The sequence below is a fragment of the Elaeis guineensis genome, chromosome 5 (genome assembly GCF_000442705.2).
Source record: "Elaeis guineensis isolate ETL-2024a chromosome 5, EG11, whole genome shotgun sequence".
Lineage (NCBI taxonomy): Eukaryota > Viridiplantae > Streptophyta > Magnoliopsida > Arecales > Arecaceae > Elaeis > Elaeis guineensis.
Genome location: NC_025997.2, coordinates 78,296,794 through 78,309,685, shown reverse-complemented (window position 1 = coordinate 78,309,685; position 12,892 = coordinate 78,296,794). Strand labels below are relative to the sequence as shown.

The following is a 12,892-nucleotide window of genomic DNA, read 5'->3' as shown; positions in this document are numbered from 1 at the left end:
TCTAGCATTATTCAAATGTTGCTATCATTCTATGAACTTAGTAACGAGGACCCATACAAACACTTGGATGAATTTCTTGAAATTTGTTCCACAGTAAAAATCCAAAACTTCTCAGATGATGCCCTTAGGTTGAAACTATTCCCTTTCTCACTTAAGGACAAAGCCAAACATTGGTTAAACTCCTTAGACTCTATAACCATTTCAACTTGGGAACATCTTCAGAGAGAATTTCTCAAGAAATATTTTCCAATTGGAAAAACAAATCAAATTAAAAAAGCTATCACTAGTTTTTCTCAATTGGAGGGTGAACTTTTTCATGAGACATGGGAAAGGTTAAGGGACCTCATTCGTAAATGTCCACACCATGCTGTCCCTAAATGGCAACTTTGTCAATATTTTTATGATGGTCTATCGGAGAAACACTGACAAATGGTTGATGCATCATGTGGTGGGACATTCATGCTAAAGAGTGAGGATGAAGCCTGGCAGCTCTTTGAAATACTTAGTAAGAATTTCCTACATCATATGTCTGCCACTTCTAGAGAACAACCCATGCTTCAACAAAAAAGAAGTGGAATTTATCAGATTGGAAACATCATGGATATCCACAGTAAGGTAGATGAACTGTCCCAAAAATTAGACCGTCTTCTAAATACTGGACAATCTCCGATTCCACCTAACCCAATCCAAGAAGTTTGTGCATTGTGTGCAAGTCCGAACTATTTTGTTAGTGAATGCCCAGCCGCACCTCAATTTCTTGAGTTTGTGCACGAGCAGGTTCAGCAAGCTCAAGTCCAACAAGCTCGCAGACCAGGAAACGATCCTTATTCGAACACTTATAATCCCGGCTGGAGAAACCATCCAAATTTTTTTTGGAGACCACAACCAGTTGTTGGCCCTGCCGCACCTCGACCTCAATATCAGGACCTAACATATAGGCATGGACCATACCATCAATTTCAAAATGCTCCTCAACCATCTACTACTAGTCACAGTTCAGCTTTTGAGGAAAAAGTTCTGAAAGCACTAGAATGATTAGAAGTCAACACTCAGACCCTTAACTCCCACACACAATCCATTGCTAAGCTAGAGACCCAAATAGGTCAACTAGCGACTGCATTCAGTAGGAGGGAAGGAGGAAAATTACCTAGCCAACCCGAGAGCAACCCAAGAGGGCAATTTGTGATTGAGAGCTCTAATACCCCAGAAGCTTTTTCTGAACATGCCAAATCAATCATGACTCTGAGAAGTGGGAAGGTCATTGAACATACTAGTAAAATCAATGAGACCAACCTTAAACCTCTAACCGAAGCCAAATCACTCAAGAACAAGGAGGATTTAAAAATAGAGAAGGAACCAACTGCATCGGAATCATCTTAGTTGCCTAAAGCCCCATTTTCGGATGCCCTGAAAGCTCCTATTCCTGCAGATAAGAAGGAAGGAAAACTCGATGAGATGTTGGAATTATTTAAGCAAGTCCAAATTAATCTTCCCCTTCTAGACGCAATCAAACAGGTCCCTGCTTATGTCAAATTTTTGAAGGATTTGTACACCCAAAAATGTAAATCTAGATCACAAATCTCAAAGAAAATATGCCTCACTGAACAGGCTAGTTCTGTTTTCCAACATGCCACTCCTCCAAAGCTTAAGGACCTAGGAGCCCCCATCATTTCCTGTGTTATAGGAGATTATCACATTGAAAAAGCTCTTCTGGACTTAGGGGCAAGTGTGAATCTTTTACCTAGTTCGGTGTATGAACTTTTTGGATTCGGAGAACTGAAACCCACATCAGTCACACTGCAATTAGCTGACAAATCAATTAAGGAACCACGTGGAATGCTTGAGGATATCTTGGTCAAGGTAGATGAGTTTTACTTTTTAGTTGATTTTCTGGTTCTCGACATGGAACTAAGTGGCAACCCAAGACAAATTCCCATCATCTTAAGACGACCCTTCCTAGCTACGGCAAATGCATACATTAATTGTAGGATAGGAGTCATGGATGTATCATTTGGGAATAAGAAACTGAGACTGAATGTGTTTGGTGCTTCCCAAGGACCATCAATGGATAGTTGCTTCGAAGTAGATACACTAGAAGACATTATAGAAGATGCAACACCCACAATTCTAGCACCAGACCCCTTAGATACTTGCTTGGCTCACTTTGGAGTGTATGACTTTGAGGGATATATGAAAGAAGTTAACACCTTGTTGGATACACCACACGATAAAATCACTCCTCCATGGACAATCAAGTATGAGCCATTGCCCACCTTTTGTTGGTTTTATTGCATATGACATCTGGCTGAAGACGTTAAACTTAGCACTTTTTGGGAGGCAACCCAAATTTCTTTTATTTTGTTTTAACTGATCTTCATTTTCTTTTAATAAAGGATCACTCTATATGGAAGAGTCTGTCAATAAACTTGACGTCTGGCTGAAGATGTAAAATTTAGCACTTGTTGGGAGGCAACCCAACGATTTCATATTTTTTTTACTTTACTGCAGCTACAGGAATTTAGAACAAGAGCCTATTAATCAATGAAGCTATCTTCAACTTTCGAAGCAAAATTATCCCAGGTGCACTCTCTCCTTTTATTTTTTTTGCTTTCCTACTCCATTGAGGACAATGTAGATTAAGTTGGGGGAGGGAAGGAAATGAAAATTAATCAAATCCTCGAGTATGGTCAGAAATAATTAGTTTTGTGTATCCAAATTTTATTTTGATTAAGAGTCAATTAGGCATCCTAATAAATGAATGATTAACGATCAAGATAATTTTAGAGATACTGAGGAATAAATTATTAAGAAAATCCAATGAATGGTAGGGTTTAGACTAGACCAAATTTTAGGAGTGATTCTACAACCCTCTTCTTACTGATCTCAATAAAGAATCTGCTTCATGAGAGATTGGATGGAAAGGTTGAGGTATGCAAAAATTCTCCTTAAAATATACTTTTTATTTAAAAAAAAAACATGGGTTTCCTACTAAGTAACCGGGCCCCTTCGCCTAAGTAAGTGTTGTGGTTCGCGTAAAAAGGTGGGCAATGTTAAAAAAAAAAAAAAGTAGATAATAAGGGGACTAAATTGCAAGAAGATAATAAACCCCTCTCACATTAAGTTAGAGGATTTAAAGAGTAAAGTGGGGAGTTGGTGAAAGAAAAGCTCTTAAAATTTCTTTAGTTAATACTCAGCCACTAGTTGGATCAAATTGATAATCCAATGAAGTATCTCTTTAATGGTCTGACCAGGTATCATCTACCTTTTGGGATGCCTAACCTAATTTTTGATTCAAGATCGAGTCAGTACACAATGCTGATATATCTATTTTACTCGAGAATGAGCAAAATTCAAGTTGGGGGGTGTGATAAACACTTAATATAAGTCATTTAAAGCAAAAAATCATATTTAATTTATTTGTTTTATTAAGAATTTGATGCTTCTTTTTATATTTTACAGGAAAGATGATTGCCGATACAAAGAGTCTGATTCATAGATCAAAAAGACTCAAGTTTGAAGAAAATTAGACTTAAAATAAAATTAAAATAAAAGAAGGATGCATATAGTATTATAAAAAATGAAGATACTATGCAAGGAATCCAAAAGGATATATATGTCATTGTGAAGAAACAAAAGTTTCTTTTTGGAATAAAAAAAATAGTGTTCATGCCGCACGGATGCGAGGCGGGCGCGGCACGGATGCGAGGCGAGCGTGGGTGCGAGGCGGGCGTGGGGCAGACGCGAGCGCGGGCGCGGCACGATAGGCAAGCGGGCGCACGTGGTTCGTGGGGACAAACGAACAGATGGAAGGAAATATATATTTGGAAATACTTCAAGAGAAAAAATTTGTATTTTTTTTATCTGCTTGTGATCTTTCTATCTCATCCATCCATTTTTTAGTCATTAGTATTTTCTTTAGTCCCACATCGGAAAACCATGTAAAACTCCTCCTTCCTAACACCTATAAAAAGGCTTTTGTACTCCCATTGGAGGGGGAGCCCAAAAATTCTTCTAGAGCCTTGCATAGAGGGATAGAAAGGGACTACTTCATGAGTAGTTAGGCTAGCAGTCTCAAGAGTGGAGAAGAAATTTTGAAACGACACAGAGATGGTTTATTGTTCTAAATATTCTTTTATTTCTTTATATGCAATAAAGATTATGCTTTTTATTTAAATCATCATGAGTTTTTTATTTACTCTCTTTCATATGCTTTTATTTATGCTTTCTTGTTAGATTAATATTAGGAACAACTTTTACTTTTCGGAGATGCACCGTGATCTACGGGTACGGGGCGTGCCGAGGAAAGAAGAGTTGTTTACCTAGTACTTTTTGGAGACGTACCGTGATCTACGGGTATGGGGTGTGTCGAGAAAAGATAGGTATTATTTCTAAGATTAATCGCATCTATTTAATTAAAAAAAAAGAGATACAACTCTACTAGTGCAAGATTAATTCAAAACTCCCGAGCTCTTTATTTTCTAATTACATCAATTTTAAGATAATTTATTTTCTAAATCAAAACAATGCTTCTTTCTTTTATTTTGTAATCTCAACTTAGCCCAAGGTCCCTGAGGATACGATCTCGACTCATCCTACCTACGTAGTGAGTAGAGTTATTTTTGGTTCTATCAACGACTACGCATCATCGACCCTTTAAGAAAGGGAAGAAGAAGAACAAGAAGAAGAAGAATAACAAGGTGTAGCTGCATGCTAGGACATCTGCACAGGGTCAGACCAAGAAACGCAAGCCCGACCAGAGCCAGGCGGAGTATTTCTTTTGCAAGAAGCAGGGGCACTGGAAGAGAAACTGTCCTCTATACATTGCCTCCCTGGATCCGAACAGGTCGAAGAAGAAGCAAGGTACTTATATGATAACACCTTGCAACTTTTCCATTTGTGATACTTCTGCCTGGGTATTGGATACCGAATGCCCTTATCATATTTGCAATTCGATGCAGGGTCTGCAGGTCAGTAGGAGATTTGATGAAGGTGATAGATTCCTGAACGTTGGAGATGGAAGCAAAGTTCTAGTTCTAGCATTAGGAATCATGAATCTTGTAATCAATTCTCAAAATATAATTCTGAGTGAATGTCACTATTGTCCAAGCTTTTTATTAAATATTATTTTTGTAGGCCTTTTGGCCATGAACGGTTATCAATTTTTAATAAAAAAAAATATTTGCAATATTATTTTGAATGGTGTTACAATGTTTGTTGGACAACTTAATAATGAAATTTATTTTCTATCACAACCTGTTAATATGGTTCAAACATCCGGTAAACGCCCTAGAATAGATAATATCTCAGAAGTCTACCTTTGGCACTGTAGGCTAGGTCATATCAATAAGAACAGGATAAACAGGTTGGCTCAAGAAGGAATTATTGAAGTAAGTGATTGTGAATCACTTCCAACCTGTGAGTCCTGTCTTCTTGGTAAAATGACCAAATCACCTTTTACTAGAAAAGATGAGTGAGCCAGTGAACTCTTGGGTTTGGTACACTCTAATGTATGTGGACCCATGAGCTCAAGTGCAAGAGGTGGATATTTCTACTACATAACCTTCACAGACGACCTATCGAGGTATGGGTATGTCTATTTAATGAAGCATAAATCAGAGTCGTTTCAAATGTTCAAACTATTCCGAAATGAAGTAGAAAAATAAACTGAAAAGTATATTAAAACTCTTCGATCTGATCGAGGAGGTGAATATCTTTCCAATAATTTTCTGACATATCTTGGGGAGAATGAGATTATCTCTCAGTGGACTCCTCCTGAAACACCACAACATAATGGTGTATCTGAAAGGAGGAATCAGACCTTGTTGGACATGGTTCGATCCATGATGGGGTTTGCTAGTCTACCGATCTCCCTCTGGGGATGTGCACTCGAATTGGCTTGTTACCTTCTAAATAGAGTTCCGAGTAAGTCTGTAACCAAAATGCCATACGAGATATGGATAGGATGTAAGCCAGTACTCTCGCACCTTAGGGTTTGGGGGTGTCCGGCTTATGTTAAACATTTAATTACGGACAAGCTTGGACCTAGGTCTGATAAGTATAATTTTATAGGGTATCCAAAAGAGACCAAAGGGTATTACTTCTACCTAGCTGATGAGCAAAAAGTATTTGTCAGCCTTAAGGCAATCTTTTTGAAAAAGGAGTTCCTTGGTGAAGGGACTGTTGCCTCTAAGATCGAACTTGATGAAGTTCGACAGGTAGAAAAATCGACACAAGTTGCTGAACCTGAACCAGATTTGGTTAGATCAGATCTGAAGCCCATTGTTCAAGCATCCTTAAGGCGATCTGGTAGAGTACCACGTCAACCAGACAGATACTATAGTTTCTTGGTTTGGGATGGCGATCCTATCGAACTTGATAAAAATGATGAGGATCCGATCACCTACATAGATGCAATGCAGAGACCCGACTCTGAGAAATGGCTGGAGGCCATGAAATCCGAAATGGTGTCCATGAAGGTCAACGATGTGTGGATATTGCTTGACCCACCCGAATAAGTAAAACCCATAGGGTGTAAGTGGGTCTTCAAGAGGAAGAGAGGCACAGACGGAAAGGTGAAAATCTATAAAGCCCGTCTGGTTGCCAAAGGATATCATCAACGTTATGGTATAGACTATGACGAGATGTTTCCTCCTGTGGCAATGCTCAAATCCATTCGGATTATGCTTGCGATAGCTGCCCATCTGGACTATGAAATCTGGCAGATGGATGTGAAGACAGCTTTCTTAAATGGAGAGCTGGATGAAGAGGTGTATATGATACAACCTGAAGGATTCACATCCACAGATGAGTCTAAGGTGTGCAGGCTATAGAGGTCCATTTATGGACTTAAGCAGGCATCACAGAGTTGGAACATATGTTTTGATAAGATGATCAAGACGTATGGCTTCGTTAAAAATGGAGAAGAGCCATGCATTTATAAGTGGGCTAATGGTCCAGTAGTAGTATTTCTTGTATTATATGTGGATGACATTCTCTTAATCGGGAATGATGTCCCTGCATTACAGAGAATAAAGATTTGGCTGTCGTCACAGTTCTCCATGAAGGATCTGGGAGAAGCTTCCTATATCCTAGAGATGAGGATCTATAGGGATAGATCTAAAAGGTTGCTTGATTTATCTCAGTCCACGTACATTGATACTATGCTGAAGAGGTTCAGCATGGAGAATTCTAAGAAAGGCTATCTTCTGATAGGCCATGGAATTTCTCTCTCAAAGAGGGATTGTCCGACAACACCTCAAGAGAGAGAGCGTATGGGTAGGATTTCATATGCTTCGGTAGTGGGATCTATCATGTACGCCATGACATGTACACGACCAGATGTGGCATACTCACTAGGGGTAGTGAGTAGATACCAATCTGATCCAGGGGAGAATCACTGGAAGGTTGTTAAAACCATCCTGAAGTATTTAAGAAATACTAAGGACCAGTGGCTTGTTTATGGTGAATCAAACTTGAGACTTATAGGGTTTACAGACTCGAGTTTTCAGTCTGATCACGATGACAGCAAAAATGTGTCAGGATTTATTTTTACCCTTAATGGTGGGGCTATCTGCTGAAAAAGTTCCAAGCAACACACAGTGGCTGATTCAGTTTGCGAGGCGGAGTATGTCGCCGCATCAGATGCTGCCAAAGAAGCGGTGCGGCTGAAAAAATTCATCATCGAGCTCAGAGTAGCACCCTCCCTTGTTGGTCCAGTTCTGCTCTACTGTGACAGCTCTGGAGCCATTGCTCAGGCGAAGGAACCAAAGGCACACCAGCGGACGAAGCGTATTCTGCGCCGCTACCATCTCATCCGAGAAATTATGGATCGAGGTGACGTCGATCTTCAGAAGATCGATGGGAAGGAGAACCTGACTGACCCATTCACTAAAGCCATCATGGTGAAGAAGTTCGACAACTACAAGTCGAAGATGGGTATTAGATACTGCACCAATTGGCTTTAGGCCAAGTGGAAAATTGTTGAAAATAGTGTCCCAAAGCCAATCGTCAACCTGTTGATGGTTGTGCTTATTTTTGTATATGTACATGAATTATGAATTAATAAAAATTATTTTGGCATTTCTCATCACAAAATATTTCATCTTCTAATGAACTCCTATGTTGTGGAGATGTCCTTAGGACTATTTAGACTCGACAAAGGAGGATTTGTCGTTTAGTCCTTAAATCTGTTCGCGACCAAATGATATATTGTTACCAAGGACGACAATGTTTATCAAGCATAGGTCGTTGTGTGCCATATAGGTTGGTTGTCCCCTTAACCAATGAGTGTGGAGACACTGGTATGGCATACAGGTGAGATGTAAGGGTACATCTGCACTGAACGTGACCAACTTCGGAGCTATTTCTGCTGTCAAGATTTACTTTCGATGGAATATAGGTATAAATATCCCTCCAACCTGAGACCGCCACGGTAACTTGCAAGCAACTCACTACACTTAGGCACTGGACTACCTAAATTTTTAATTCAGTGACGGAAGGCTGCTGGGTGTAGTCAAGTACTTGACTTATCGGTGCGTGTTTCAAGATGGGATTGATCACTCCAGTTTAGGAGCTGTGTACAGTCATGTTTCAATTTAGCAAAATCTTGGCCAGGGTAGTCCTTGTGAGGAGTCACAGGACTGTTTGAGTTGAGCACGATTCGGATGATCTGATCAGGGTTGACAGTTTAACCCTGAGTCATCCTAAACACAGGGGTCAAAAGGATGAATTATACAGTAACCATATTCATGTAGGTTCTGAGTGTTGCGATTGTGACTCTTCGACCTATCCGGATGTTGGGTACCATTGCTAGATGGTCACTTCGATTAGTACAGGAATTGGTTCCTGTGCTACCGGCTTAAGTTCGAACCTGCGGGGTCACACACATTAGAGGTTCCTATCTGATCTGATGGCTAGTGTAAAATCTTACATGTTTGAGACTCAGTGATCGAAATCAGGATTCTCTGATCATGAGTTCCACACATTATGGATACCGGGGTCAAGAGTCCCACTGGTTGGGACTTTTCGATCAGGGTTACATATCGATGAATTCTGATGCCCGATTGCCCATCGAATTTTGACTTAGTATTTATGAGAGGTTTAATTAGTGATTTGATCGCTAATTAACTCAATTTGATTGAGTAATTATTTTTGGATCAAGTTCAATTGAATTGGATTCAGTTGGGTTTGACCCGATTAGGTTAAGAATTGACCTAATCGTCAAGATGGTTTGGTCCCTGATTTGATCAGGTGGACTTAGTCAATTTTTGATTTGATTAGGATTTTATTGAGCCTAATTAAGCCTAATTAAGTTGGGTTTAAATTAGTTTAATTAGACCTAACTTATTTGGTTCAATTAGGTTGGTTTAAATAACTAAACCACCTTGACCCAATCTCCATGCGCTGCCTCACTTCCATTGCACCCATTTGAATTCATGAGAAGGAACTTCTCATGAATTTTTTTCTCACACCAAGCCCTCTCCATGCCCCACTTTAATGTGTCATATGAATGGATAAGGATGATTGGTTGGCCATTCAAATTCAAAATAAAGTTTGAATTTGAATGGGCAATCAATCTTTGCACCTTATCCCTTTTTTACGCCCTATTTATTACATGAGAAAAGGTTTCTCATGAAATCACTCCATGCACAATTTAAGCCACGCCTCATACCTTTAGTGGATAAGGGATGAGTTGGTGTCCATTTGAATTCAAAATTTGATTTGAATTCAAATTTGCAATTATTCATCTTTATCCTTTCTTTTGGATAAGACGTTTGACGTTGTTATAAAAGGAGGAGAAGAGTGGGGCATGCAAGAAGAAGATTTTTGAAGAAAAAATTTGGGGTGTGAGAAGTCTTGTGCATGAGAAGAAAGTCCATATCCTTCCAAGAGAAAAAGAAAGAAAAGAAAGAAAAGTGGGTGCTAGGTTTTCGGTGAGTTCCCTAGAGTTTTAGCCTGGGGTTCGGGAAGTGAGAAAGTGAGCTACGAGTGTCGTGAGCTCACAAAATCTCAAGGAGATCTTTAACATCCTCTCAAGCATGTCTGTTGATGATTCAAAGTATCCAAAGAATCGATAGACATTGATCGAAGGAGTTCGATCAGCATCGGCCGTCAAAAGGGCTCTACAACGAGCTAGCACTCGTGAGGAGTCGATCAGATCGGGAGCTTCATGTGGATGATCAACAGAGGTCAGAAATACTGTGTGGCTACATCACGATGATCAGACTCTCTCGATGGTGATCAGATTGTGGCGATCTACTACCCACACAAAGGTATTGTGTTCTGAACACATTACAATAAAGTGTTTATTGTTCAAATTCGAATTTCAAATTTAAATACATGCATGCTATATATCATATTTAGATCCTAGTGTAGGATAAATTTATGTTAATTAATTAGATTAATTAATATTTTTCCATTATAAAATCATAATTTTAAAAAAGTTTTAAAATTACCATTTTACCCCTACACTAAATTTCCTCACAAAATCGTCATTGAATAAGTGACTCACCTGCTGAGCATTCTGCTGTTAAGAGTTACTCATGAAATACATGAGTATAAGTATCTTTTAGACTTGAGATCACCTTAGTAATTTACAAATAACTCACTGTACTTTGATGTCGGACTATTTGAAATTTTAATGCGGTGACGAAAAGCTACTGAGTACAGTCAAGTACTTGTGAAGTCTGTGTGTTGATCACAATGGGATTGACCCCTTTGAATTATTGGAGTTGATGTATCACTGTATTTTAATTGAGCAAAGCCTTGGTCAGGGTAATCCACGAGATAGATTTGAAAGATTAAAATATAATGCAGATGAAGTAATCTTGGTTGACAGTTAACCTGAGACCATCCTAGAGCATTCAGGATCAAAAGGATGAATTATACAGTAACCATATGTATGAATTTTGAAATATTTTTTTATGATAATTCAATCTATTTGGATGTCAAAAACTATTGCTAGATGGTATCTCGATTAGTGCAAAAATTGGTTCCTGTACTACCGGCTTAGTGTTTGAACCTATGGAGTCACGTACACAAGTCAGACAAAGTAGGAGGGAATTAGCCTATATTTATATGCCTAATTTGGAAGTACTTGACTTGATTGAATATTTAAGCTAACTTAATTGAGAATCAAGTTAAGGGTCAAATAGGATTGAAGAGTTGACTATATCTAGCTAGCACTATACATGAGATTCAGGTTCGATCTCGGAGATGAACGATTTTTGATCTATGATCCATGGAGTATATGAACGATTGAATTTAATTACTGATTAATTTTAGATTAGATCTAAATTAATTGAACTTAAATGTATCTAAAAATTCAAGTTAGACTTAGTACAAAAGTCTTAAAAAATTTGAGATTGACAGCCTTTCGAAATTATTTCAAACCAGCTTCAAATTAGATTCAAATCAGATCTATTTTGATGAGTATGAGTATTCCCACTTGTACTAAGATTCTCCTCTCATGTGGGATGACCAAAACCTAGTTTGGTACTCATTTGGGGCATCCCAAGTGGGTGTGGGAGTTGGTGCAAAGTGGATGTCATAAGTGATGGTAATTCTATCTCATGTAGGAATCCTTCTTTTATAAGTATTGAACCAATTCAAATCAGATTTGAATTAGGAGTCCTACTCTCTTTGGGTCATGAGAATTATCTATAAATAGAGAGAATCTCTATCTATGGATTCATAGCAAACAAATCAGATTGAAAGAAGAGAGAAAGAGAGAGAGGCTTGAGAAGAGAGAGAGGTCCTTTCCTCCCTTTGGCCTCTCCCCTTGTTGCTGTCCCTCTTCCTTTGGGCGTGGTGTCTCTTTGGGTGTCCCACCTATTGGTGTGAGGAGTCACACTAGCATATCTCATCCCTCGATTAATTATGTTGCAAAGGTAATTGAATTGTAGTTCATCCTGCTTTTTTGCGGTGTCTGGCGTGCATGTGAAGTAGAGGATCTGCGCATCCAAGCCTCCGTGAAGGTTTATATCAGATAAATTGAGATTTGATCTCTGGTTCTATTATAAGTTAGATAAAGATTTGATCCTTAATTAAGTAGAATAGTAAAAAAAATTTTTAGATACAACCTGGGGCTTCCAGAGGGAAACTGTTCCCTTCCCTTCAATTGGTATCAGAGCAGGCCTGAAATATATGTATGCATAAGAGAATTGTTTGAGAATAATTATATTAGATATAATTGAGATTTTTTGTGAAATATTAAATCTGATTTAAATCTATTTATATAAAATTTTTGATCTAATTTTGATTGGATTAAAGATTCCTAATCAATAGTTGATTGAAGTTGTTATAAGTCTGTTATAACAGAATTCTGCTATTGTTGAATTTTTAATGGAATAGCAATATGAATTAAAATCTATTTTAAATTAATTTTAATAATATTTTAATATTACTATTTTTTTATAAATTATAATTTATTTTAGATCTAAATTAGATCTATTTTGATGGATATTTAGATCTAAATCCTATCGAAATTTAGCACTGCACGAAAATAGATTGTACCAAAAATTTATTCTTTATGCATTCATATTTATATTTAATTAATTTTTTATATGATATAAAATCTAAAATTGATATTTTATAATTAGTATAAGATATATTTTAGATCTGATATAATATATATGATACATTAAGTCTAACTAGATTAGATGAAGAATATAATTCATAAGATCAAAGATATGTTCATGATATAAAATAGTTTTATCAATAATTACATGTTGATGTAATTATATATGAAACTAAATTTTAGATCTTAATAGCCTAGTACTTGGATTGATGAGATCATCAGACTATCCGATCATAAGAGATTAAAGAGATTAATCTCTCTTTTATCTATTCGATGGATTCTCTTATGATTGTAGGGGTGTCATTGTAATCCGAT

The 12,892-nt window shown here is 37.7% G+C and overlaps 1 non-coding gene across 1 annotated transcript; it reads right to left on the bottom strand.

The window, feature by feature from the left end:
• Nucleotides 1–265: 265 nt before the first annotated feature.
• Nucleotides 266–371, bottom strand: LOC140858214 (small nucleolar RNA R71). Its single transcript, XR_012141783.1, has one exon. It is a non-coding gene; the product is annotated as a small nucleolar RNA R71 (small nucleolar RNA).
• Between the last annotated feature and the right edge of the window lie 12,521 nt (nt 372–12,892).